The sequence below is a fragment of the Carlito syrichta genome, unplaced genomic scaffold (genome assembly GCF_000164805.1).
Source record: "Carlito syrichta isolate Samal-C Ts95f unplaced genomic scaffold, Tarsius_syrichta-2.0.1 Scaffold307536, whole genome shotgun sequence".
NCBI classification, from domain to species: domain Eukaryota; kingdom Metazoa; phylum Chordata; class Mammalia; order Primates; family Tarsiidae; genus Carlito; species Carlito syrichta.
The window spans coordinates 71,045-76,843 of record NW_007251632.1 but is presented as its reverse complement, the minus strand read 5'-3'; the positions used below and the strand labels follow the sequence as shown (position 1 = coordinate 76,843).

The 5,799-nt window shown below is 34.4% G+C and overlaps 1 pseudogene; it reads left to right on the top strand.

Moving 5' to 3' along the window:
- Nucleotides 1-573: 573 nt before the first annotated feature.
- LOC103266895 lies at nt 574-974 on the top strand (annotated as a pseudogene).
- Nucleotides 975-5,799: the final 4,825 nt, after the last annotated feature.

Here is a 5,799-nt window from a genome sequence, read left to right as displayed (position 1 = left end):
CAGCATATTATATATCATTCATAACATCTGTATATATTATATATAACATAATACAGGAAACAAAATTACTAACGCAATTATAGACTTTTTGTTTTACTAGTTTTCCCAGTAATGTCCGTTTCTGTTCAGGATCTAATTTAAGGTGTCTCATTACATTTGCTGCCGGTGTATTATTTATTCATTGCTACATAATCAATGACCATATAGCTTAGTGACTCGAAACCACATGCACACGACTCACAGTTTCTTTGGGTCAGGAATCTAGATGTAGATGCTGGCCAAGGCTGAAGTCTTAGCTGAAGGCTCAGCTGGACAAGAAGTCCCTTTTCTTGCTCCTGGGGTTATTAGGAGTCCGGTACTGCCAAAAACAGATTGAATTTACTGGTGAGTCATTACATACTTCTAAATAATTAATACCAATCTTTCTCAAACTCTTCTTCCAACAAGCAAACAAACAAACTAAATAGAAGAGAGCACATCCCAGTGAATTTGATGAGGCCAGCTTACCCTGATAGGACAAGTAGAAAAAGACTTAACAAGAAAGAAAATTATAGACAAGTATGTCTCAAGAATATGAAGACGCCTTCTCTGGGGCAGCCGCGTGGGGAGCGGATGCGAAAGCCGAACTCGGGCGTCAGGAACTACACGTTTAGTGGCTTCACGTAGAAGCTGGCAGAGTGTGGGCTTGTGAGGCCTACAGCCCGCAGGGATGAAAGCCCGTGGTTTCCCCGCCTATCATATTCACCACGCCCACTGAACTAGCCTCTGAGTTCACTGGGGATCATTACACCGAGAGAAACAAAGTTCCAGAGCTGCAGAGGTTTTTCCTGCAGAAGTCCGACGGTGTGCCCATGCACCTGAAGCGAGGCCTGCCTGACCAAGGGCTGTACCGGACCCCTGTGGTGCTGACGCTGGGAGGGACCCTCTTCTGCCTGGTGGCCCTCTACACGGTCTCGCAGCCCAGGAACGCATGAGTTAGGTTCGGGGAGACTAGCTTGCTTTTTGGCACAAACCCTTTGAATTTTAATTTTATTGTTTCTGTTAAGATGTGTCTTTTTAACTTGGATGACTTAACATTTTTGCAAGAAAAATAGAAAGATAGGAAGGCAGTGTTTTGGTTTGTTTTTGGAAGGCTGTCGCTTGTAAGCTCATTCAACAGTTTCAGCTAATGTTTAGGGAAATGCTGCTGCGCTCTGCGTCTGTTTGTGCATCTGATTTCCCTGGAGGTTCTGGGTGAAGGTTGCACACAGGCTCATTCGCATCCGTCTGTGCTGAGAACCTCGGGGACCTGGGGTTGTGTTTTTGAGCACGGGGTACAGACGCTTTTCCGGATTTGGGTGTAGCTGAGGAGGGAAGACAAGCCACGGCCATGTGCACAACGTGAGAGGTTTGGGTCAGTGTCCCCATGGGGCTTTTCCCTTCTTGCGGTAAAAGGTTAATAGAAATTATTTGTAGCCTGCCTGTATTCATTAGGCAGTTCGTTTCAAAGGGTTATTTGCTTCATCTCAGACCTTTAGTGAAATTTTACGTGTAATTATTGTGTATTTATTCCACCATGGGAACACAGAACAGCTGTCTAGCGTTGCACTTTTGGCCATGTCTAATGCAGCTGTGCCACAATTCTCCTTTATCTTTTAAAAAGTCATAACTTTAAATTATGATTTATTCTTACTGTGGAATAAATACACAGCGAAAAAAAGGAATATGAAGACAATAATCCTCAAATAATTTCTATCAAAAAAAACCCAGGAATATATAAAAAGGCTTATACACTATAACCAGGAATATTTATCCCAGGAATAAAAGTTTGGTTAGCATGCAAAAATAATTATTGCTATATACTATTCTAAAGGAATAAAGGGAACAAACATGTATTATTTCAAAAGATGTAGAATTAGCCAGTATTTGACAACTCCAAAAATAATTCATGATAAAAGTGCTCAATAAGTTAGGCATAGAAGAGAACTATTTTCATCAAAAAATGACATACACAAAAAAACTCATATATCATCAAACATTGTCCTGAAATGTTCAGTAATTTTCCAAAGGTTAGAAACAACACAAGGATATCCACTCTTGCCACTTGTATCCAATGATGTACTGAAGGTTGTTGCCATGGCAATTATGCCAGAACAGTAAATATAAACCATCCATTTTGGATAGAATTAAATCAAACTATTTTTCTCTGCAAGTGATATAATCTTGTGCATAGAAAATCATAAGGAATCTAAAAAATGCAAATAGAACTAAAAATGAAGAAGTTTGAAGCTCACAAGGTCAATATATAATATTCAATTGTACTTATATATGTTAGAAATTAACCATCTAAAATCAAATTCAAAAGTGAATTCCATTTAAACTAGCATCACAAGAAAAAATACTTAAGAATAAATTAACAAAATAAATTTAAGTTATATATACTGGAAAGTATAAAACCTATCAAAATAAATAAGTCTTAAATAGGGAATTCCCATGTTCATTTATTAGAAGGTTTAATAATATTAAGATGAAATCATTTCCAAATAGATCAATAGAATCAATTATATCCCTGCAAAATTCCAGGTTTTTTTTTTCTTTGTAATAATCCACAAGCCAATGCTAGTTATTGTGAAAATTCAAGAGATTCGGGGTAACCAGAACAATTTTGAAAAGAAAACAATAAGTTTGATTGTTAGACTTTCACTGATTATAAAACTTAATATAAAGTGACAGTAATCAACACATTGTGGTACTAGTATGAAATAGACATATAACTGAATGAAACAAAATTGAGTGTTCAAAAAATTAATGGTTACATTTATGATTTACTGATTTTTCAAGGTTGTTAAAATAATTCAATGAGAAAAAAATTTTACATCTAATATTGCAGAGAAGAGTGAATATTTACACAAAGTTTGGACTTCTCTATGCCACTATATACAGTAAGCATCTCAAATTGAATCATGCACCTAATGTGAATTCCATATTTAGAAAACCCTTAGAATAGAACATATGAATAAATCTTCATGGCCTTCAATTATACTAAGATTTCTAAGATACAGTACCAAAAGGACAACTGGCAAATTAAATAATTCACATATTAAACTTTATCAGAATTAAAACTTTAGTTACTCAGGGTACATTATCAAAAGCAAGAAGACTACTTAATGAATGGAATGAAATCTTTGTAAGTCATAAAATTGAAAAGGGGCTATTATCCAGAATATATATGAAAACAATAGTAATACACCAATTAAAATTGGGAAAATTATTTGATTAAACATATCTCCAGTGAAAAATTTTAATGTCAAATAAGCACATGAAAAGATGCTCTCTACAATTCCAGTCAGGATGGCCATCATCAATAACAAAAAACAACAGATGCTGGAGAGAATTCAGGGAAAGGGGAACGCTTCTACAGTGTTGGTAGGAGTGTAAACTAGTACAACCTCTGTGGAAAACAGTATGGTGATTTCTAAAAGATCTAAAAATTGACCTTCTATACAACCCAGCAATCCTCCTTCTGGGAATATACTCAGAGGAACTCAAATCACTCTATAAAAACGATACCTGCACACGCATGTTTATTGCAACATTATTCACAACAGCAAAAACATGGAACCAACCATGCTGCCCATCAAAAATGGACTGGATTTAAAAAAGGGGTACATACAGATGATAGAATATTACACAGCCAGATAGAAAAACAAAATTATGGACTTCACAGCAACTTGGATGGAATCAGAGTCTATAATATTCAGTGGTTTATCACAAAAACAAAGATCTGAGTACTACATGTACTCATTCATAAGCGGACCCTGAACATTTATCATAATAGTATAAGAAAGGGATTGGCAGTAGTGGGACATTACTAGAAGTTAGAAAAGCAAGAAATGGTGTAATTCAATATACGTGACACTCTGAAAAAGGAAAACCTTGAGATAAAGAGATTAGTGGTTACTAGGGGACTAAGAGGAAAGTTGATTTAGCCAAGTAGAGGTGATTTTTTATGGCAGCAAAATTATTTTGATTTATAATATAATGATGATACATGATACTGTTTTTCAAATCTTACAGAACTTTGTAAAACAAAGACTAAACCTTAATGCGTGCAAATTAAGAATTCTATTTAATAAGTTGGGAGATTACAGGGAGGAATGTAGCCAAAATAATACAACCGTATAACATATGTAGGAAATAACCTCACTTCAGTGAGTTGGGGAAAGGAGATTTAGTAAAATGCTTAATAACTTAGTAACTTAGGAAATAGGTAGATATTGTGAAGCTAAAGGGCAAAAGTTTACTTTGCAGCACTGTACTATAGTTGGTAGAATGCCTCCCGTAGAGTACCCATTGTGAAACCATTACATATGAATTTTTGGAATGATTATGTAAATAGAGCTACCTTTCTCATACTAGGAGTGGTAGTGGGAATGAATGGGTAGACGGATTCATGTGGTACTGGATTACATTATGGAGTGCTGGAGACATTAGTAGGAATCCATGTTTAACTTAACATCCATATATATAGACTCACATGGAAGCAGTTTATACATGTGCATATAAGTAAATTGATATGTACAGTTACAGTATTTCTTTGCTGACAAGGCTCCAAATCAAAGAATACTCAGTATCAGTACACATAGTTCTTAGATTTTTGTTACTAATATTGTTTTCCAATAAAAGAAACGAAAGCTCTGTGAAGAAATAGTGGGTATTAGGCATGGTCAGGGAATAAACACAATTAGCCTGCAACACATTGTAATATCAGAAAGTTAAAAAAAATTAAAAATCTAACTAAGAAAACAAGCAATGAAATAAGCATGCAACAACATCAAATAGCACAGATGTGGGTATATCAAAATGATACAGGGGCCAATTGAAAGACCTTCCACTGACCAACAGTGGAAAAAATTGATCAATAAAATAAAGTAGGAAAATTAAACTATAAAATAAATACCCATATTTGCATAGTGATATAAATAAATAAGTGAATTGTATATAACAAATATAGAAAATTGAATATATTTCACATACTGAAAATTTTCAAATAATTTTTGTAGTTACTCTGCCTATAAAAAATGAAAGATGACTTCCCACTCCATATATATGAGCTGAGTCTAACCACTTTTTTTCAAACATACAGCACAGAAAGTGTAAAAAAGTAATTTGACAGTGAAGAAGTATCTCATACAGTTTATCAAATTAAAATCAATAGAATAAAGTGTGATATAGTATCTAACATTGGTACAATGTGATGTGAATAGCAGTTTCCCTGTATGGTTTGTCTTTTGAAAATTCATAACTTCAGTCTAATCATGAGGAAAACAGAGAAAACCCAAATGAAAGATGTTAATAAAAACCAGGAAAGTCAAAGAAAGAGTCACAGCCTAAATGTGCAATGAGTAAATTGATATATACAGATATAGTATTATCTAGATACAGATATGGATATAGAAATAGATATAGAATGATCTCAGTGTGATGTGGTATCCTGGATGGGATTCTGGAACTAAGTATGGACATGAACTAAAAACTAAGGAAATCTGAATAAAGAGTGGATAGTAGTGAATGGGAATGTATAACAGTAGTTTGTTACTTGGCTCACACTAGTGTTAAGAGGTTAATTCTAAGGAAAACTGTGTGAGAGTATACATAAACATTTACCTTACAAATTGTTCTGGAAACCTAACACTATGTTAAACTAAACATGTTTTCTAAAGGCACTGTTGAGATTTCAGGACATTAGCAATATTGTTAGTAATACTGTTGCTATTATTGTTTTAAAAGGTTAGTAACTATTAGCTAAATTAAGAATAT